The sequence below is a fragment of the Amblyomma americanum genome, chromosome 4, assembly GCF_052857255.1.
Source record: "Amblyomma americanum isolate KBUSLIRL-KWMA chromosome 4, ASM5285725v1, whole genome shotgun sequence".
Taxonomy (NCBI): domain Eukaryota; kingdom Metazoa; phylum Arthropoda; class Arachnida; order Ixodida; family Ixodidae; genus Amblyomma; species Amblyomma americanum.
In genome coordinates this window covers 140,781,148-140,804,389 of record NC_135500.1, presented here as the reverse complement: position 1 = coordinate 140,804,389, position 23,242 = coordinate 140,781,148, and the positions used below count along the sequence as shown (strand labels likewise).

General features: G+C 46.4%; 1 protein-coding gene across 3 annotated transcripts in view; it reads right to left on the bottom strand.

The window, feature by feature from the left end:
- Positions 1-23,242, bottom strand: part of LOC144128435 (dopamine receptor 1-like) — a 385,821-nt gene that overhangs the window by 151,556 nt on the left and 211,023 nt on the right. For all 3 annotated transcript variants that reach the window (XM_077661831.1, XM_077661830.1, XM_077661832.1), the window contains one exon: positions 7,544-7,688. The gene's annotated coding sequence lies outside the window, so the exon portion shown is untranslated. The remainder of the gene's footprint in view (positions 1-7,543; positions 7,689-23,242) is intronic.

The following is a 23,242-nucleotide window of genomic DNA, read 5'->3' as shown; positions in this document are numbered from 1 at the left end:
GCTTGCAAACTACACGGAACAAGGAATGAAGATTAAGTTTCCAGATTCGCATGAGGGGGGGGGGGGGGGGGGACTCTCTCCGAATATTTCCGATTTTCCCAAGGGCAAAATGAGTGAAGGCACTTGTGTGAAGGCAAGTGAAGGCACTTATGTGGATGGTATTAGAAAGTTGCAAGAGGCTAACTTAACGGTGACTTTACCAGTCATGCTCCTCGTATGCTATAACTTAATAAACATCCATATCTTCACTTTTCTCTCTCCACGAATTTCTGTTCATTCGCCCACCGCCGGACATTTCACTTTGGTCATAACAACACTTAGAAATTTAGGTCAGAGCTTACCTGGACCTCAACAAATGTCGATGTGTTTGTTAGAGTGCGTTGTATACATGGGCGCGCTAACAGACACCGATGTGTTTGATAGCGTGCATTCTGTGTGTGGACATGAAGGTAAGGGGTATGGATTAACCATGCCATCCAGGTGAGCTTGGGGAAAAGAAAGAAGTGGTAGACGGTGAAGACAGTGACAGGCTCGGTAAGATGCGTGAGCTCCCTTAAGAAGATCTGTGGAAAGGCGCTGTAATGCAAGTACGCGGTTTCCCATCTGATGACCCTGGATGAACAAGAAAAACACAGAGTGCTATGTCATCCGGGTCGGGTTGGAGTTAGAAGAAGAGAGATAACAAATAGTACACGAAGAAGGATAAGATATAGCCTCGATAGAATAAATGGATCTCTTTAGGAGCCCTTGCAATGATAACACGAAGGAGTGATTATAGCATAATCATCTTCTCAGGGGATTTAATGCATTGCTGCAGTAGTCTAGACGGGGTTTGCCACGTCGATGGCTACATGCTCTCTTTTTTTTACTACAAAAAAGGAGTGTACTGGCGGCAAAAATGAAAAGCAGCTGTGATGCCATGATTTCCAAATCAAAACTTAACGAATGTCTGCCTAACTTAACGAAATAAACGTGTGTCGCCTGTTTGAGCTTGCAAATATCTGGGCCAGTCACCCACCGTGGGTAAGTGCCATTCCAACAGAGGTCAGCATGTGCCAATCATTTATTGCGCAGCTGAATTTTTTATTTCGATTACAATGCGTTGAACTTGAGACAAAGGTGTAACTTCGCGGTGAAAAGTAGACTATTAGAGCTCTTGCAAACACCTATAACCACACAGTCAGAACGTTCGATTCGGACTGATTCGTCTTTACAGGTAACGATTAGCCTGAAAAAGTTTTTATTCAAGCCACCCGTGCGCCCTTCCCTCTAAAGGGTTTCTTGATTTTTTTCCTGGGACTCGGAACAAACAGCAAACACCGAAGATGTTTTTCGTAGTGAATTCGCTATGTAGAAAAATGCGGCTGCATTCCTATATGCTATACAACTGAATACGACAATACAACATAACCTCGGCAGAAGTGTAAGTGAATTTTAATGACACAATTGCAAAAGAAGGCATATTGGCGGTCGTTATATCTACAACGATATCCGAGGGGCTACTTAGCGACGTCGCCAACTTACTAACGCTTTACGCCTTCTCATTTGCTGGCAGCACTTGCCTGCGAGGGTTGCGGGTTTGTGTTTGTTCGTGCTCTTGTTCGGTCGCTATTTGATTTTTGTTACGTTTTCGTTGGTGTAACGCGTTTAGCTTGTTGTCATTTACGAGCTGCATTGATCTGTTGTGTTGCGTTGTCCTTGGTAATTGATATTTTCGTGGTTTCCTACTTTCCCGCGCAGAATGCGTGTACGGATTCTTTAAACCACTGATGCCCTGACTACCACAAATGTCGCTGGCGGTATTAAGAAATTAAAATAAAGAAAAGAACTAGGACTCGTAAGCTGCGTTCGGCGTTCAGGACCAAGCATAGCTACTAGTGAATGCGGGACACGTGAAGGTTAAATATTGGCCACATAAAGCGTACTCCACTGTCCGTGCATGTATACATGTGTACGTGCATTGTTGTCAGCAATCCCCCCAGAATGAAAGAGCCATGTGGTTGAATAAGTGCTGGCTTTGTGGTAGTTAGGTCTTTTCCACAAAAAAGCCCGTAGTCGAGACTGGTGAAAACGTTTCGCATGCAGACATACAATTCAAATCGCTGAAATTAGATACGGATTGTAGCCCCACCTATGAGAGGAAAACAGACACAGAGAGACAAATTGATCGCACGCTTTCTTCTCGCCTTTCGATGGCGTGCTCTCTTTTTTTCGTTCATCCGCCACCGTGTCTCAAGTTTCACGGGGCGCACACAATATCCGCGGTATACCACGCGAATCGCATTAGAAATCTAGCCGCGTCGCGCCGTCTACCCGATTGAGTCGTAGTTCTGCGATTTCCATTCCAATTGTCCTCAGCTGCATAACACGGACTCTTTCACCACTATTGTCGTTCACACAAAGTGACGCACGTGGAAAGAAGGGGCCGTACCATGTTACGCTGGCGCAACTCGAATCGGCTAATTCTCTGGTCCAGTTACACAGGCGCGTATTACGGGCTAGAGTGGCACCATTGAAAGGGAGAGAGGAAGAGATGTACGTGGTCGATAAAGGGCTGTTTCCGCGATGACGATAAAATGCACCGCACATCGTGCCGAGCTCATCGGCGAACGTCCGATCCAAACACTTTACGATCGTTGGGGTCCGGGGATGATAAAGAAGAAACGTTACCCTTGAGCTACATGCACCAGTTACGTTCACGTACGGTTGACTGCCACATTTCGGTGAGGCAGAAAGAGCTATACAACACTGAAGCGGGCTTGTTTTGCATACTCGTCGGCGAGACAGGCAGAGCTCGTTGCTGAGCTTGTATTGCGTAAGGCTTCTCTCAATGTCATGAGCAGCAATTAAGCCAACGGAAGCTGCCAAAGCTGGATTCACCTGAGGGGCTCTGGCTACGATACATGACTGACCGCTAAAGTTAACAAGGAGAGAGAGAGAAGAAGATGGTGTTATCTAACTATTTTGTTGCGGGAGCTACACTAGGCTACCAGTCGAGCCTTTCGCGGTACAGGCGAGACGCCATTTGTGCGCATGCGCTACCATGGTACTTGCGGGAGACCAGTTGTGCGCATGCGCCGTTACCATGGCAAGCGGGGAGGAGAGGGTGCGCCGCGCGCTTTGTTGTTTCCCTCCCTCCTTTATCCTTTCCTTTACGGCGCGGTTCGGGTGTCCACCGAGATATGTGAGCACGGTACATGCGGGAGGACAGTTGTGCGCATGCGCTCTTACCATGACAACCGGGGAGGAGGAGTGGGTGCGCCGCACGCTTCGTCGTCTCCCTCCTTTATCCTTTCCTTTACGGCGAGGTTCGGGTGTCCACCGAGATATGTGAGACTGTTTGTGTGCTTTGCGCGCTCGCGGCGCCATCTGGCATGACGTCACACCGCGCGGCTCGCCGCCGCCGCCGTTTCGTATGACGTCACACCCCGTTCATCCCCCGAACCTCACGCCGTTGCATGCGCAGCATTGCGTATAAAAAATTGGCAGTGGCTTAGCTCCGCTATGCCAGGATATACGTAGTGGGAGGTACGTTTCCCTGGCTGAGCTTGTTGTTGGCACTGTATGTTTAGCAATGAGAGACATGTCCGCTTGAAATGTCCGAGTCGCAGATGCACTTTCGGAAACTCGAATGCTGTGATCAGTCACACGACGGGCCTTCGCGTCCTCTTCGGTTAGTTGCCGTTGACTGGCGCCTTCCATAAGCTCCATCTCGACGGCTATGCGGCGTGTATTACGCTCGGCAGTCTTGCGTCTCCGTTTGGTAAAGCGTTCCTCTCTCTGTTCGGCAGTCTCCGCTGCTCTCTTCGCCTTCTGACGCTCATTCTCTCTTTGTTGAGTAGCCAACTGCCAGGCGACAACCGCAGGATCGGAAGGATTGAAAGTTTCCATCTATGAAGTTGGTGAGTAATCATTCGCTCCCTCGACGAAAGAGAGAAAGAATGAGCAGAGAAGGATTAGTTTCGTTCTGAGATTTGGCTTTGCCTTAGGCGGCACAAAATGACACGTCATAGTGCTCACTTTTTCTTTCAAAAGAAAATGCAGCCTACTACCAGACTCATTGCTCTGTTTTCGCGAAGCTCATGTTTACCGCTTGTGCGGGCAAACTGCTCGACAGCTTCTTAACAACAAACTCGCCTAGACCATACGACGCCGCGGAGAGAGCCCAGGTTGACTGGGCCTTGCCTTGCCTCAGCTTTAATCTACAATGTTAGTCTCGCGGCCGTGTGTCCGACTATTCCCCGCGCTCCTACGTAAAAAGCATGGAAATGAATACCTGAGGCGAGTACACGTTCCGATTCCTAGAGCACAGGCTGTCTTGATTTCCATAAATTCGATGTTGACAAGCACTGTGAAGAGATCAACACAGGTAAACAAGGAACACCTTTTGTGTATCCTTCAAAGCTACCGAATTTCCCAACTGGATATGTAGGGCCACTGGGAACCCGTGAGCTGCGGAGGGGCGAGGACCGTGGTTCCGATCCTCGTAGGTCACGGAAGGAGTAATAGTGAACAGTTCCGAAGTGGACATTGTTGCCTATATATTTTTGACTGTACCTAAAAATGGGCTCCCTTACTGTCGCTCGAGCCCAGCGCTACATCCAGTGTATAATAATAACTAAAGAATGAATTTCATCACCCATTATGATTTTTAGTCTAGGGCGGTATGTGGTGGCTGCCGCCCCAAGGCTACAGGTAGCTCATGAGCAACGCTGTATTAGAGAGTTCAGGGTTCACAGCCGCCACCTAGGGTTCTTTAACCTGCAGTGACATTGCACAGCGCCAGAGCGCTCTTGAATTTCGCCTCCATCGAAATGCTGCCGCCGCGGCCAGGATTCAACCATATGACGTCGTATTCAGGACCTGAACCCCATAATCATTGAGGTATCATGGTGGATCGCACCGCCTGTTAGCGTACAGCCTCAAGCATCACAGTGAGCTGCGCATGACGCCGTGCCTAATGATTGGTTAAAACAGGTTACGTTGTGAAAAAGAGTTGTCGCGAGCAGCATACAAATGCAAATTACCTTAATCTCACGGATAAGGGGCACCATGAAACACCTAGCGACAGTAAGAAATGAGACGCCATTGAGCGAAACGCAAAGGCCTCCGGTCAGGCCGGTAGCTCATTGAAATGCAAACATTGTTGTAAGCCGCACCCAACTAATCTTCACGGCGGTCGGCGCTCGTAAGGTGTTATTTGGGTCAGGTTGCGCAAAGCTTGGCTACGATGTCATGGGAGAGGGAGCACAAAGCATAGCAGATTAAGGAGCAACCGGGAACTACTTATGTGTGCGAGCTGCGGATACGAGAGAGAGAAGCCTTTTAATGAAGGACTGCACCTCAAGAATACAACCAGTTGAACGTGCAAGTGCGTAATCGCTCGGGAGCGGATGTAACGTTTTCGCTCAGCGAGAATAAAGGATTAGAAAGATAGGAAAATTGGCTTGGAACTAAAATAGCGGACATGACGAGAGCTTGCGAAAGGCTCGAGGGTGATGAAACCAAGCTGTAACGTAGACTGATAGGCGCAAATCCACCTGAGCTACTAAAATACAACACTCATCTGTATGTCTATATGCATCTGCGAGAAGTATTTTATCTTTCCTTTTACCTGGAAACAGAAAACGCTGATACGTTGACATTCTCATATATATATATATATATATATATATATATATATATATATATATATATATATATATATATATATATATATATATATATATATATATATATATATATATATATATATATATATATATATATATATATATATATATATATATACAGATGACGGAAGTCTCCTGTCCTGTCTGCATTTTATTTTGTTTATTTGTTTACTTTTTCTGGCCAGGTCACGCGAGTGCAAGCGTCTCCAATTTATATATGTGTGACAATTCCGCCACCGTCTGTTTCTGTACACCTTACTCGCTTAAATGCTCCCGCCATTGTCATTTAGCCGCCACACGACACTGGCATGAGCTCGGATGTTTTACTGCTGTGTGTCTGGGTGTTTTCATGCACAGTGCACGTGTGTTTAGTTAAGCTCACGGCGCCGCTGATTCGGCCTTGGCTCTGGCTGCCGGAGTGGTTCAAGATGACGGAAGCTCCGACCCTGTCTGCATTTTATTCTGTTTATTTGTTTACTCTTTGTGTACGGGGCACGCGAGTGCACGCGTCTTTAACTTTTGTGTGTAGGGCGATCCCGCCACCGTCTGCTCCTGTCCACCTTACACGCCGCCGCTCTGTTGCCTTGATGGGTAGCCATTATCCTCTCCCGCTCCGTGTTTTCCTTTTTTTTTTGTTTCCCTCGTCCGGGGTCGGCTCCCCGCGGCTTCGGGGTGGGCGGCGGGGTACAACACGTTTTTCTTTTTTATTTGTTCCCCCTTTTTTCCCTTTCTATCTGTATCTTTTCTAGTATTCTTTGCCACCTTTTTTTTCTTTTGTTCATGTGTCGTACATGTGTGCCAGTGCCAACTCCTTAAGAAGAGGAAGAAGACCCCTGTAACTTCAGTCTTGAGAAAGGACAGGCTCTGTCCGAAACGTCGACTCAAAATAAATCTGTGGCTAAATGAAGCGTTTTCAACTTTGAATTATATATATATATATATATATATATATATATATATATATATATATATATATATATGTATATATATATATATATATATATATATATATATATATATATATATATATATATATATATATATATATATATATATATATAAACAGAAAACAATTATTTCGTGTTACTGTTAATTCCTGCGCAGTTTGTACCTGATTACATTTAACATTCCAAAGATTCATAGATACTCGGCTTCTACTTCGTTAGCAAAGCTTCGTTCTCCAAACAGTACAACACGTAGTAGCAGTCAGGTCGTCTACTCTATAGGCTCCCACATTACTCGCCTTCGCGACCATCAAAGCAATTTACTCGCTCGCCTATCCGTCATATGCGTCCCCATGCGTTAAATTTTCAAAACATTGCCTTCAGTGAAGTTTCAGTAATTTTTTTTTGCCCGCTAGTTCTTTCATCGAGCTTGGTGTCATCCCGCAATGAATATCGTTCTCATGCCGTAATGCGCCGGTAGTGAGTTTCATGGCATAAAGAACAGAAATCCGCATTTTTTCCCAACGTACATGTAAGCCCCTACTTCGAGCAGGAAGCGAGACAATTCGTTGTTAGCTTACAGGCGTATTTAACCGCATTTCGGGACGAAAAAGCTCGTCTAATACATTCCGTGCACCCCTGTAGAGTAACACGTGCGCAAGTGAGCGGGATATGTATACAGTCTCCTCGGCAGCCATTCTGGCATGCCATCCTTCTCTGAGAGATGAGAACGCACACTCAGATAAAAGAAGGAAAAGTGAGCAGAAAACATACGGGGCGGAAAGTTTTTCTCGCCCAATCTCATCTCGTCCCGTGGGCTTCTTTTACGGTGCCCTCGTGCTATTCGCCGGACTGTATATCTATCTTTGTTTTTGTTTGCGCATCATATTATCCTAGGAATGCATCTTCAGGTAGTGTGCCGCTTACCGTCAGCAGAGCCGTGGAAGGAGTTTCGCAAGGCCCAGCCACGCGTTTGGGTCGGGAATGGAAGGAGGGGAGGGGGTGTCCGTAATTTCGCTGCGAGCCGGCCTGAACCTTCAGGAACTCATCTCGACTGGCGTAGCCGGCGCTCCTGGAAGAAGAAAAAGAAGATGGAGACCATGTAAAAGTAAAATAGCACGTAAAAACACACAACGTAGCACAACGCGGAAAAAAATGAATGTTCCTGATCGGTTGATAGCACAGCGAGTGTTCGCTTCAAGGGTTATGCGCGGAGCGGCGCGCATATCCCAAGGGCCGGGAATAGATGCGTATGAAATGTAGCGCCGGCCAGGTTTCTTTATGGAAATTTGCTGGTTTTCAGCATGCATGCAAAGTTTCAGTAGATAAAAAGCAGCTCCAAAATTACCAGAGGGCAGAGCTATCGATGAGGAGAGCTAGTTTCGGACACTTCTTAGGTAGGGTCGTGTTCGACAGTCAGAAGAAAACTAAACATTTCGACATAATTCCTTGTCGTGTTTGGTTGAACTTGTAAAAAGATGGACGCCGTCCCCAATCGAAATTTGCTTCATTCAAACTCAACGTATCGGAACCTACTGGACTCCTTCCTCAGGGGATCTGACAATGACACTTTGTGCAGATTTAAATGTCTGAACTTTGAAAAAGACGAAGTGGTGAAGGAAAGGGCGGGAGGTGATATAAGGGCGGGGGTGGTGTAGAGAGTTGAGGCGAAACACAGGCTCCTGGAACGTCGTGTTGGATCGAAAAGTAAATTTTGGCTTTTACACGGCTCCTTGTTCCTTTATAAACGACTCAAGGATCGGACATCGCATTGCGCACAAATCTAGCACCTAGTAATTGAGGTCCTGCCCCGCAGGGAGCACTCGCGGCCAAGTTGTTTCTCTTTACTTGTTCATCTCACATTTTATTTCTTTCCCTTCGTTCGCTCTTTCCTGGTAAAACTCAATTTCATCTGAAGTCAGGAGTTTGAAGAAAACGTCTGAGCGGTGCCTCAATTTAATCTACACTCAGCTGCACAGTGTTCTGCTGGCTCGTTCAAGCCAGGTACAAGAAAAAAACGTAGTTAAGGAAATGGGTGTATAAGGAGATTAGCGAACAAATTCAAGCTACTTCCGAAACTGGCCAAGTAGCTACCCTTGTCTCTGGTCACAAACAGAAAGAGAGAAGCCGAGAGCCCGCAAACCGCCAAGCTCAGTCCCGGTAACGCCAACACCGGGGTCCGGAAATACACCGTTTTCTTCGCTAGCGCAAATTGTTTCTTTCGCAAGGCCGGGGAGCAAAAGAACAAAGAAACTTCGCTCGGAGCTGACTGAGATAACGGGCAGGTGGTCAAGGTAGGACGCAACTCGAACCGCCGTTCTCCGTGTTCAAGACAGCTACACAAGCATTGCCACAGCTATATATTTTGCTAGCTATGTTTTTCCGCTTCTTGCGCCTGTTCTCGTTGCTTAGTTTTGTTGGGTCATTTTGTGTTCTAGTTCCGTTTGCCTCCAGAGAAAAAATAACAGATGGGAACAAAAGAAGTAGTCAAACGTGAGAGCGGGTTCGAGTGCAGTTTACGAGGTCGATTCAAAATAATGGACTCTCAAATGTTTACGTCAAGGAGTGAAAAGCGCTTCTGGGAAAAAAAGCCTAAGCCCGAAACCCATGGAAACAAGAGAACGAAATCGACGTTGAAGAGATAAAGACCATACCGGACACGTACATACGACGAAAGATATAGAAAATAGGCCGGCCGGCTCGTTGATCAATCAATCAATCAATCAATCAATCAATCCAATCAATCAATCAATCAATCAATCAATCAATCAATCAATCAATCAATCAATCAATCAATCAATCAATCCAATCAATCAATCAATTCAATCAATCAGATCAATCAATTGGTTATAATGAGTTTTTACAAACATCACTTGGGCCAGTTAAGATTGATCTTCGAATAAAAACTAACACAAAAATAGAGCGAAATAAACGACGAGAGAAACCTGTAGACCAATGTACTCTGATGAACAAACGCAACAAGAAAGCCTGGCGAGCTTGGAAATATATCAATCATAGCTCAATGCATCAGACACTACAGGAATTAGCATACATTGAAATTCGAAACAATTCTCTGAAGGAAAAGCGCGCGACACACCTCATTTTTTTTTTCTTTAGTAGCGCGAACTTACATCCTTTACAAAGCCACGTAGAAGGGGTGCAAGGCTCCTTCAACTCTGAATGAACCAACGAAAATGGCATGAAAAAGCCTAGCTTTCTAAATTGTGGAGTCAGGTTTAGTGCATTAGAGGCAACGATTCCGGGGATAAACGACAGCGGCAGTAAAGAAGCGAATTAGGTGGTATGCTGCGTGGGAATGTTCTCACAGACGGACGTCACAGGCAATTTTCTCACCTTCGTTCCACAGTGCTCAGGTTTAGTATAAACGGGTTCCGCCCGCCCAGGTTTAGTAAAACGACGGTGGTGCAAGGGTTTACGGATAAGCAATCGCAGCGTGCACAGAAGCCTTACCAATTACGGCGAAGGCTGCTAGGTAGAGAGAGAGGGGGGGGGGGGGGAGAAATAATAATAATAATAATAATAATAAAATAATAATAATAATAATAATAATAATTGGTTTTTGGGGGGGGAAAGGAAATGGCGCAGTATCTGTCTCATATATCGTTGGACACCTGAACCGCGCCGTAAGGGATGGGTAAAGGAGGGAGTGAAAGAAGAAAGGAAGAGAGGTGCCGTAGTGGAGGGCTCCGGAATAATTTCGACCACCTGGGGATCTTTAACGTGCACTGACATCGCACAGCACACGGGCGCCTTAGCGTTTTTCCTCCATAAAAACGCAGCCCGCCGCGGTCGGGTTCGAACCCGGGAACTCCGGATCAGTAGTCGAGCGCCCTAACCACTGAGCCACCGCGGCGGGGGGGGGGGGGGGGGGGGGGGGGGGGAGAAGAGAAAGAAAAACACATTTTAGTCGCACATAAAATTTAAGGTTGCGTTGTGTAGATGGGGTGAGCCGCCAAGGCTAAGCTTTAACTCCAACTATGCAGAAAGCAGCCTGGTGCTTCTGGAGTGAGTGTAAGGGGTAAATGCCACATTGCACTGTGTTTTTTTGGGGGGGGGGGGGTGGATTTACACCACAGCAGTGAGGCAACGACTTGCTTACGTGCTGCATGCATAAACTGAAGAGGGGCCCGACAATACACGAGATACAAAATGATACCGCCGAGGAAGATGACTGAGCTAAGACCAAGCGCCACCGCTCTGCACGAGATCGCTTCTGTTGGAATGGCTGTCTTTTGCGCTGCCCGCCGTCATGCTTGCAGTTTTGCGTCGCCCGCTCTGAATTCAATCCTCTGTTATATTTGCGCACAAACCCCATTTCAAAAGAGAGATATCAACACTAGAGAACACGGCTTGTGAAAAAGAAAATGCAAATGGCGCCATCAGCAGTCCTTGATGCAAACAATTCGAGAGACGCCACCAAGCACAAGCTGAGAAGAGGGCAGTGCCGAGAGCTCTAGCACGCTTTAGCATGCAGCGGACCTCGACGCTGTCGCTTGAAGTGATCTTCCACGCCATCTGGTAGTGCGGGATATGGACGCAGTCTTGTGGCGCAATGATGACGACCCAACGCGTGCGAGAATTGCGCTCGTTCTGATCGACAGCAATTCCGTATTGGTTTGCGTAGGAAAGAGGATTCCCCTGAAGGCACTATGCTCCAGGTTGACTGCCCATCACTTGAAAGTGCGCGAGGTTTTTTTTATTAGGCTCACGAGAAGGACAGACTATTCGTGACGCAAGGGCACTGCGGCTACAGTACGTTCGTAAGAGGACATTTTATGGTTCCTGTGAAAGCTATTGAAGGTCAATAAGATGGGAAACAGTGGTCATTACAAATAGAATCTCGCACGCCAAGGAAATGCCACACATCCTCGAAAAGAATGCGCCTTACTTCGCTCTGCAGAAAACCAAAATATCTCCTCTTGTGTCATTTTTGTTCAGATCAGAGGGTAAGGAAAAAATATACGAGACCTTCTAGAGACAAATATTGCCGTCTATCTCAGTCGCCCAGAAGTCCAATTAATAAACTGATCACCACGAATTGCTGACGAATTCTAGCTGTACTCCTTTGATTATAGATCGTCACGAAGACGGTCTCTGTTGTTCACCAATTTTTATCACTTATACAAGAGTTCTGCACATCATGAATCACACTTTATTCATTCAGGTGCCCTGGTGGATGGCTCTATGTTTAGGGTGGGACTTCACGCCTGCGGAACTGCTTCCGCTTGCGGGACGGAGACATTAATTCTCATTTTTTGATTTGTCCCCATCCATTTTCCCTTATTTATTTGCCATTTTGCCTAATTTATGTGATTTCAGTTTCTCTGTTGCTCATTCTCAGCATGTCAGCAAGGGACGCCTATCGTTTCGATAATTCTTTATTTATTAATATAGAATGATCCTCTCTTACATTTGAACCAAAGCAATAGCGCACAGGAGTCTCGAGGGAATTAACCAATAGCCGTTGGTTTGCCAGATAAGGTTGCACTACCGCAGGCGTCACCCTGACGCATTGTGAGTACTAGAAAAAATATGATATTGTAGTAAGAGGAATAGCAGCTAACCCTGCGGCAGCGTTCCATAGAGGTAGATATTTTTTTTACATAGTGGCTATGAATAACATAAGTACATTTGTCTGCATTTAAATATGAAAAAAAAGATACCACTACTGTGTCATTTTAATGTCAGTTTCGCTTTAGGTGTCAAAAGCAGTAGACAATTAAGTGAGAGGTTTTCTTCTAAAGCTAGGAACTCACACCTGTGATCTGATCTGACATAATACAAGAAAGCGGCTGTTGTCAATGGCCTGTTTTGGATGCGGAATCTATGACAGCAATAGTTTGTTCGAGACCACTGTCTTACAGCTCTGGTGATAAATGTGATATGCGATAAATGTTGTCACGGAGTTGATAATTGACATCACTGAAGCATTTATTCATAATTAAATTTAATTCAGGTAATGTTCCACGGTGTCCGCGGCGAAAGGCTAAAATAAACTTCGATGTCTCCTGACGAGGCCTAACCCCTCATAACACAATGGAATAGACGACACGCAGCAACATATGAATGAGGATAGCGAGACAGCGATAGAGCAACAGTGATACAGTAAGCAAGGCCTAGCTAAACGTCGTTCAGGTGGAAAAATGCAAAGGAAATGAACATATATTCCCCAACAAAAACGAGCGGAAGTAAGTCATGCAGAAGGCCAAACCCCGCCATCGGTTGGGCGGCAAAATTCACGAAAAAAAACACGAGAAATAAGCGACCAAATACATATTTTCACAAAAGAAATGAAGACAGCGCAGTGAAGTCGTTGATGGAATTTAGGACAAACAGCTGACCTTGACTCTGAGATAGGAGTGAAATTTGTAATTAATGAATCACGCCTGTTGTTACGCGGAGCTGTTCTAGAGATAATTTTCTTTGGAAATTGATTAATACTGACAATTTCCTGGGCAACAAAAATTAAACTTGAATAATGCGCTGCATAATACTGCTTTTTGATTATCTTTCGTTTGGGGGCCGCAATCAGTGCGATGCCTAGGAATAATTAACGCCAAACGATTCCTCGAGAGCATGTCACGCACCTTTAAATACAGCCCTGCCATTTGAAAAAGAGGACATTTGAAAGCAAGCCATTTAACCTTTTACTACTGCTTTAAGATCGTGAAGTTTTCATTGGAAGCGAATTTCCGCTCAAGAGAATGATGCTATATGTGGGAATTTATTAAGGTGTAGTACAGTAGTTTTTTTTATTGGATTAGAGCGCCACTGGTACAATAACTTCGTATATCTGAACTGTACTGTTAATTTTAATAAATCATCGTCGTTGCACTAAAGGGTATAGAAAAATCTGCTTTTGAACAACGCCCCTAACCAACAAGCAATCAACATCCCACTGAGTCGGAGCAGTACATTTTTTATATCTATATTTAATTAGAAACTGTTGGCGTGCAGCCGCCCAGCTTGAGCTCCCAGCTGTTTGTTGACATGAAAATTCGTCTAAGTTACGGCAACCAAAAAGAAGCGTCATCTGCGTAGAACAATACAGCAGGCATGTTTGTGATATTGGCCATTTTTATGTATACAATAAAGAAAGAACGCCTTGCAGGTTTTGACCTTCGCGGCAGTTCACACACCGCAAGAAATCTGCAGCACAAGACACCAGGATGTCAGCACGAAGCCCAGTGCAGGCATCGCACCGACATCTTTGTGCCTTGCCCATCGTCGGACCTACAATGCTGTCTCATGGCAGTGTGAAGGAATGCTTTCGAGTTGTGGGACGCTGACTCTCGTCCCCAGGTCTACAAATTCTCAGCGTCCCAGGTACAAATCATCAGTAGTGGGGAACCACTGTTAGCATTGAGCCTTGTCAAAGGATTGAGTGTAGAGTTACTAACTCTCTGAAGAAAAGCGATCGTGATAGATAATCCGCATCCTCCCTTCTCCTCTTCTTTCCCTTCCTTAAGAGGGCGCCACTCTATGGTCCGCCAAGATGACATTCAAGATTTTTTGGCAACCAGGCGAAAGTGGAATTTCGCGTTGCGACGTAAGGTGATTGTTCGGGCAGATTCCCATATACAATGATCAAAATGAAAGGGGAAGTTCGCCCGTGCATTCACCATGAGGCAAAAAGGAATCCGGGCCGTGTTTTTTTAATGCGATAGTGTCAGAAGCCTCACCGGGGAAAAACATCTGTCGTCGGTCATAAAATTCGCCTACAGGCTGGAGGAAAGGCACGTCGCTTCCGGTAAAGGCACCGATTTATTTTATGCTATGTCATTCATAACACGCAGTGCAATTAGGTGTCCTTGTGATTTTCTAAATAATTCTTTACACGATTCATTCTTCGCCTCGATGCCACTGGTCAGCCCCAGCTTTGATAGCAAAGCCTGCGACTGACAAAGCTTGCTAGCTATGGGGAGTGACTTCTGAGGGGGAAGCTGCTAATCGTAGAAGGGAAGAAAGACGGTTCGCAAAAACAACGATTACAAAATGCTGCCCCCGATAAAATTTAATTACGAGAAAGATATAAACAAAACGGGCGAAAGAAGAAACAATGGCGGCTCGTCTGGTGAAGCCCGTCCCTTCCAATTACTACCGCCCGCCAAGAGAGGGTTAGGGGCACTTAAGTGAACGAAATCATGTAAAAGTGCACGGTATCGCCAACGAGATGAATATTAACACTGCCATTCAGGGGCGAGAGCGAAACGAAGAAGCATCGCGAGGCAAGGCAGCGGGATGGCACACGACGCGAGGTCCCAGGGAGGGCGGTGGGTTACGATGAAAGGCAGATGAATTAGCCCTCGGCCTAAACGCTTCCGCTGCCTAGTTCCGGGCTGGGGAGGAACGCAATTACCGAGTCAACGGCAGGGTAAATGAAACGCGACCACTCTCTCTTCCGGACGCATGCTCGGGGAAGCAGACAGTCATCCGTATCCTCTCTCGAGGGAGTACACCGTAGTGGAAAGGGAAGGTGGAAAGAAGAGCAGTTCCAGGCAAAAATTGGTTGGGAACGACTTAACTGAATCTCTGAGCGTAGTGATGAGTTTGGGGTTATCTATTGATCCTCTTAGCATTGCTGATCATGCCGCTTGCTTCTGTACCTCTTTCTGTTTCTTAAAAACTATGGGGACGCTTACGTCACCTTAAGAGTTCAATGCGATTGCATTAGGTTTCACATTTGTAGCAGGTTCTGTTGGAACTTCTCGGTGTGTTGACGCAAATTTTCGTGCCATTGTCGGTTCATCAACCGCCATATTCGAACTCCTGGCTGCAGTAGCAGGTATGTGCAATGCTGTGATGGTACCAATATTTGCATATATCACATTCTTTTCTGATTTTGTATTTTGATTTCACCTCTCTCGACCAATCAGAGAATTTCGTGACATCGGGCGACCTCGGGTTGCTCCTGACCTGCACTCTAATGCTATCTATGGGTTGCTACATAGACTAAACTAGGTTGGCCACAACTCGGTGGTCGGGTAATGATGCCGTTGCAAGGTCATGTGACTTTTTCGACCTATCAGGGTAGTCACCAGGACAGGTTGCGATAACCTTGCAAGGACAAATTACCTGTCTCGAGCAATAAGCGAATTTCGTGACATCGAACGGCGGATTTTGCTCGTGACGTGAACTCTAATACCCTCGTAATGAAATAAATATACACCTTATGGACTTATCGCATCTCCAAACGGCATCTGCGCTAACAACAGGTTGCTGGATTCTGTTCTGCTTGTTCGGTTTCAAACACATGCTGCAGACGAGGGTCCCACGTGCGAACGACTCGCTGATTCTTTTAAGGCTCATCTTTTGCCCTTTTATCGTTGGTAACTGACGCTTATGACGTCAGAACTCACATGCAATCAGCAAGCAATGTCCCTGGTCGTCTCCGATACCGAAGGGAAGGTTTCAGAATGGCAGAGGCATTAAATAATGAATTCAGAAGAGAACCGTTACATTTCACTGCCCCAGATTTTCAAGAAGTATAAACGTCTAACGCAGTTTCGTCGAAGGTCTACACCGATTAGAACGAAAGAGCAATCTAGATTATTATGTAGTAAAGCGTCGTTTTTGTGGCGGCCGGCAGCCGGCTGCATTGCACTGATGTCTGGAGAATCGTGCAATAAAAAATCGTTACTATGACAAGTGTAACGTATTTAAAGTGTTGCGACAGAAAAACTAGTGACAATACGAGAGTTTAGAGCCATGGCAACCTAATAACTGCATGGAAATAGTTTATTGAGACACGGAATCGAATTTATTCAGGGGTGAAGTTAGCTATGCCCTTTAGACTCATACGACTTAACTTTCATGCACTTAGAAGAAAGAGGTTGACCTCCATCAACTGCTATAACATGTGAAGTAGGGTAGCATGCTAATTGGACTGGTGTTGCAGTTAGGCCGGCATCAAGAAGACCCTATACCTGACGCGAGCACTCAATATATATAACTTCTCAGCGTGAACTTCCAGTTGTTCCCGGCCCGAGGCTGTGCAGAATAATCGGACAGAACAATAAAACGTTTTAGCTTTCTACAGACGGCGTCAGGTATTGTGTTCTTTCTGGCTGCCTTGAGCAGCGAGAACATTTCGAATAATAATAAAGAAGTTGCACTAATACTGATTCAACGCTAACAGATCACACGACCCAAGCCCACCTTAAATACGTCGTCATTGGTCGGCAGAAAGACGCGGAAGTTTTCTACAACAACAACTACGATGCACAATAGGCAGGGAAAAACTTCATTACTCAGCTATTGCGGAAAAAAAGGACCTTTACACGAGATAGGGCTAAATTTTTATTGTGTTCGCAATTCTTGAAAACTCCCGATCAACGTGTAAAATTCCTAGCTCTGGCTTATCTTTTACAACTGTGCTTCAGCTGCAGCCGTGAAGCGACGGTGTATTAAGGCATAGGATTAAGGCATGCAGGAATATGCATCGTGTGTCTTCTGCCGGATCTCTATGTGCGCAGTCAGAGAGTGGATATGTGTAGTCGAGCTCATGGCGCCCGTGGCTTCACGCACCGTTTCGGGACACGGACAGGCGCATTTTTGTTAACCCGGAATAAATCGGTGTTATTACCCTTGCTTGTGGTGTGTTACTCGTCGGGCGAGACCATGGCTTGCGAAAAGCTTTAATTATAATGCGGAACTTTCATCTTGTGCCCTCTGTGGGGCGTGAGCAAGAGTCTCACGGGGCAGTTCACTGGGAGGCCTTCTGTGGCGTGGTTAAGCTGTCCGTGGAAACCGTTGTTTCGGTGACCAGGCGAGCCTCCGAGACGTTACCCGACCATGGCTGGTGAAGCGAAGTCTTCCTGGCTCTGCAGCAAAGGTACACGCGCCCGCTCTCTGCAGGAGCATATGTACAGGAACACTATAGTACGGCGTGATTCGGCATACGCGCTGGCGGGGGGGCTCTTACTTTTGCGAACGATAGCACCTGGCGTGAGTGGCTGCATCACCCGAAGCGCCTTCTTTATGCCACGCTGTGTTATAGTTAGCTTAGCGTTAACTTGCTGGAGCCACCGTGACCATCTCTGTATTGTAGAACAGTGCTACTGTGAAGGTGTGCGTTAGCGCGCTAACGCACATTTCCGCGGTAATGCTAACGCAGTATTTTGTTCATTGCTCCACGAGTTCTGTCCTGGTTGTCATAAGTTTTCTTAGGCCTGAATAGACCGGTGTTTTAACCCTTGGTTGGGATATGTTATTTGTCGGATAGGACTACGGCTTAAGAACCCCGTCATTTAGGAGGCGGGCTTCTAGAGTGTGTTTGTGTGTATGACACAAAGCATAGTCACGCGGCGCTAATCCCCTATAAATGCCATGAATTCACGAAGCAAAGATTTCCATCTATTCAGCTGGCGGACCCGTTACCTAGTAGCTAGTAAAAGGCCAGTATATCTGTGCTTTCCAGGCCCCGCTTCTATTCAAAGAGGCGCTGAGGCAATTTTCATTTTTGACAAGCCGGAAGCTGACTTCGAGAGCAACCAACAGATAGCACGAATATAAGCCCAAGACCCGACAAAATTCTGTTTCAGATGCAGCCCGATTAAGTAGAGCTCCGGATACGCCAGTTTGGTTCTGGCATAAAGGATTTCCTGCAAAGCGTTCGCCAATTCGGAAACACTTCTTGGGACTAGACAGTCGTGTCTGTCACAGTCGATAGCACCATTGAGGCAGAATGCCATTCGTGATAACGTTACTTTCATTGTAGTACTAAGAGTGTTCCAGCTCTGCTCTTTTGATTATACAACCATTTCCTGCAGGCATCGCGGGCTAAGCTGCTTATTTGTACTCAGATGTAATAATCCGGCTTTTTACAGAATTCTCTCTTAAGTATAACCTTGGGCTTTAAAAAAGTAGAATTTTGTAACTGGAGAGTGAAATTGTAAAAGCAGTCATCACCGCCATTTATTAGGCCCGCAGGAGGGCGAACAGGCGTAGAGACCTCCGCTTACAAAGCGACTCAAATAATGCTAATTTCAACAAGCGCTAGTTGCACTGACAGCCGAATAGTTTATAAGAATAAAGTTACGCTTGTTAAGTTTGTTGTTAGTTTAAAAGTTTACCTCATTTTCTGTGGGGAAATCTGTGGCGAAATAAAATAAAGGAGAAAGCACACAAAGCGGAAATAAAAGATTTACCGACAACACCAAGAAAATATCTTGAATCTTACAACGCTAAGGCGCCCAACCCGCCGCGGTGGCTCAGTGGTTAGGGCGCTCGACTACTGATCTGGAGTTCCCGGGTTCGAACCCGACCGCGGCGGCTGCGTTTTTATGGAGGAAAAACGCTAAGGTGCCCGTGTGCTGTGCGATGTCAGTGCACGTTAAAGATCCCCAGGTGGTCGAAATTATTCCGGAGCCCTCCACTACGGCACCTGTGGAGTTCGCTGACCTTTCCGCGAACTCGTTGGCCTTGTGTTCGCAAGGAAGGCCGCTCCAGTGGGGTCGGAAGTCCCCAACAAAGGGGCCCGTCCCGTCCCTGCTTCCCCTTCGTGCGGTGGACGTCCTCGTTTACGCCGCGCCGTCACGGGGATGACCCGCCGGGAAAAACGCTAACCATGTACAGCTGACGACATGTGGTTGTTAAGGGGTTGACGAGGTTTCGGGGGCGCCCGAGATATGGCTGAATATTAGCCGAGTGACCGGAAACCCACTATTCCCGTAACGACTGTGTTCGTCTCGCGCGGTGTATTCTGTAAACACTTTAGGGATCGTTTTGTCGCGTGTGCGAAAGAGATAGGAAAGTGGTAACGGCTGGGCCGTGGGTGCCGTGAGAGAGGGTGGTCGCGTTTGTGCTGTTTGTGTATTTGATTGCAACCTCTCCTTTCCCAAATGTTTAACCAGCAGTCTTTCCCCAATCTGTGATTAGTTGGCGGAAACCTTATTTTCCTTTCCCTGACCACTGATTGGTGAGGGGTGTCGTTTGTTATCTTATTGGTTGCTGTCCCCGCTAAGGGCGGAGACAGAGGGTTTAAAACCAAGCGCTCTGGGTTGAGCGGGGGCTGAATTCGTCTGATCCACGATTTAGTCATGTAAATAGTTTTCTCCTTGCTTTGTTTCTTCTCGTTTTTTTTACCTATGCTGTAAATAAATAGTTAACCTTCTCCTTTCCTTGAGTAATGTGAATGTTTGCGAGTAGAACCACCGGGTCATCAAGAAACCCCGATTTCATCATCAAGTAGTTTCCTCTCATCGCCACCGGGAAGGGGAAACTCAACTGCACCTCTCTCTTCCTTTCTTGTTTCACTCCCTCCTTTATCCCTTCCCCTACGGCGCGGTTCAGGTGTCCGCCGATATATGAGACAGATACTGCGCCATTTACTTTCTCCAAACACCAATTATAATAATTATTAAAGTTATAACTTGTTGGCATTCAGCTGAGGCGCCTTTGTAATACGTGTGCGCACTGGGTTGCTATATTAGCTCCTGTGTTTTTGCATTGGTGTGAGTTGTTCTAGGATGAAGTTCGTGTTAATATCCGTTCTAATGTATGCACGTGCACACTTATAGTAGTGCGTGTGCACAGAGAAGTACATGCGTCCGCAGTTCAGGAGCTTTGCCTGCAGTACATTTAATACGCAAACAATGGAAATGTGGATAATTGTATGTGACGCGAAGTATTATTGCAATTAATCTTGTAGCTCGCACATGCTTTGCGTCTTGCGAAGCCACAGGCAGCAATGATCTCTGCAATTTGCTTCAGAGGAAGACGTCAGTTTCATGGGACGCAAACTAACAGCGCATTGCAAAGTGCGGCAAATCTGTACCCAAGCAAAAGAAAAAATAAAGACATGAGATGGGACAGGAAAGGGGGGGGGGGGGGGCGTACGCGCGATTGTCTTCGTCGCATCGCAACACCGGTGACAGGAGGACAGCAGCTTGCTTGGTAGTAAATTGCGATGCATTTGGCTCGCAATGACGACGAAAATGAGCGCGTACGGTGCAACTCCAAATACGGCTGCGTTCATAGACATGTAAAGTTTGGAGGCCGTCGCGTCTCAAAGCATCGGCGATTGGGGTTATGAGAAGGGAGAATAAATGCAGCATACCTCGACTGTACGCCGTTATGCTGGGCGAGTTGAAGCCGACGATATTCGGCAGGATACAGAAGGTAATAGGCTTGACTGAGGTATGGCTTGACTGCAGCGATATCTATATTTTTCTAAGCTCTCGGAGCTGTCATTGCGTTGACGAGCTAGAGATAGGTGTCGCTGCAAATTCCACGTAAATTTATATGACACATGAACCAGAGCAAGACTGAATGACGCACTGGAACCCAAACTGTGAAAATAAAAAGCATTTTTTTTCGCCACGTGCGCATCTCAGATCGATGTTCTCTCCCCTCAACAGCACTTCGTAGAACTATGAAAAGAGAGAGAGGGGACCGAAGAGACGCGTTGATGAGATTAAAGAGTTCCACAACGATTCTTCGTGCGCTGTAGTCAGTGCGGGCACGCGCCGACGTGGCAAGCACAAAGGCGCACTTTGATATTGGTCCAGAATCGTTGAACTCGCGACATTTCCAAAGCCCTCGCCGCAGCATAGCAGCGTCGCGCACACAGCGCGCATGAATATTTCACTGATCCGCCCGACGGGCATGCTTTCGATCACAGGGTTTGTTCGGGACGAAAACAAGGGATTATTAGACTGCAGCTCCATACACTCCGTAGTGACGCAACACTACCTTTTTTGTCAAGTCACTGAGAGCGCAGATAATAACCGAAGGACAATTCTGGACGCAGCACGTATGATTAGAGTTTATAACCACGCTGTGTGAGAGTTACTGCGATACATATTACAGAATAGAATTGATATTACTTCTAAGACACGCACAGGCTCATTCAGGCTCCCAACGAGCATCTAAGGGATTCAAGGTAGAGGAGCTGAGGGTGATGACAACTGAAATATTTCTTTGGTTAAAGTGTCCGGAGTTCCCGGGTTCGAACCCGACCGCGGCGGCTGCGTTTTTATGGAGGAAAAACGGTAAGGCGCCCGTGTGCTGTGCGATGTCAGTGCACGTTAAAGATCCCCAGGTGGTCGAAATTACTCCGGAGCCCTCCACTACGGCACCTCTCTCTTCCTTTCTTCTTTCACTCCCTCCTTTATCCCTTCCCTTACGGCGCGGTTCGGGTGTCCAACGATATATGAGACAGATACTGCGCCATTTCCTTTCCCCCAAAACCAATTATTATTATTTCTTTGGTTAAGCTATGGATTGAGGCGGTTAATTCGGTGAGAAGTTGTCACAAGGCCCTATGCTTGGTATCTGTTTGTTGTCTGCTTACTAAGCGTAATAAGTTTTGTTGTTCGGTTTTTGCTTCAGATGCGCAATGTGTCTGGTGGTCCGTATGCTCCCCTCTAGCGCTTTTGGAGCTGTGCAGAGACGGCGATGCTCGGCTTGACTGCAAAGACTAAAGGGCTGGATCTCGCCTTCGCCGATGCTTCTCGCCTTCGTCTTCCGTTTCAATCTACTTCTTCTCGTTCTTCTTCAGTGACGTCATGGAGTGATTACACTGAAGGTTATCTCAGATCATGCCCATCAAATACCTTCAAAACGAAATCCAGGAACAGGCGAGCAAACTTCCCATATGAGTTTCAGGCTTATAAATTTCGCATTTTTGTTGATGTTGGTGCGAACTTCATCCGAATCTACCCACCTTGCGGCAATTTTATATTTAATTTTCTTTTTTCTTGCCTCTCTACGCGAAGCACTAGGAGAGACGGAAATAGAAGAAAAAATGCAATATTGTGAGATTTGGACCGAATCATTTTCAAGTATCGCTGCACCGAATGAATGCAAACTGCTGATTACGACAAGAATTTCTCTGCACTCACATCGCAGCAGTAGGACGGAAAGATGGGGGAGAGGGAGGAGGGGGAAAGGAGGTTGAGCAGGGGTGAGGGGGAGGAGGAAAGAGACTGCTCTCATCAGACGAGTTTAGCTAAAGGGAAGAGCACGACGAGGGAGCCAGAAGCAAAAGCGTGGGTGGCAAAATTGCGCGGCTCATTACCGCCGTTTCGACTAGCAGGCCACGCTCGAGCACTCCGAAAAAAAACAACAACAAATATATAGACAAGCGCGCATCACCCTTTCCCAAACCTTTCACCGCCTCGTCGTCCCAACTTCCACCTTCCCTTCTTGCTTCTCACCGCCCGTCGAAGCAAGACCGCTTCATCATCCGTCCTCGGCTTTCCATCAACCGAACGGTGTTCGCAAACAATCCGCGTTTCCACTCATTGGGCGCCAGTGGAGACAATGGCACGCGCCCTTTTCTCCCCTTCTGCTCCACCTTCTCATAGTGCGCTTTTTATTGTCTACTTTTTTTAACTGCAATTCATTTTCTTTCGGGATCGCAGATAGTCGACTAGCACTTCCGGATCCTTTTTCCACTCGTTTTTATTTTTTTGCAAAATTTTGAAAATTCGTTATTGCTTCTCGGTGGCATTTCAAGACTAGTCTGCCACCCGCCGTCACGCAGAGGCATCGCACGAAAAGTTGGCGCCTAATTCTGCAGATATTTCTCCCCCTCGGAGTTCACTGTTTTGTCGCATTTTCTGTTTTTTTCCCTTAAATTTCAATGATTACTGCGGAATT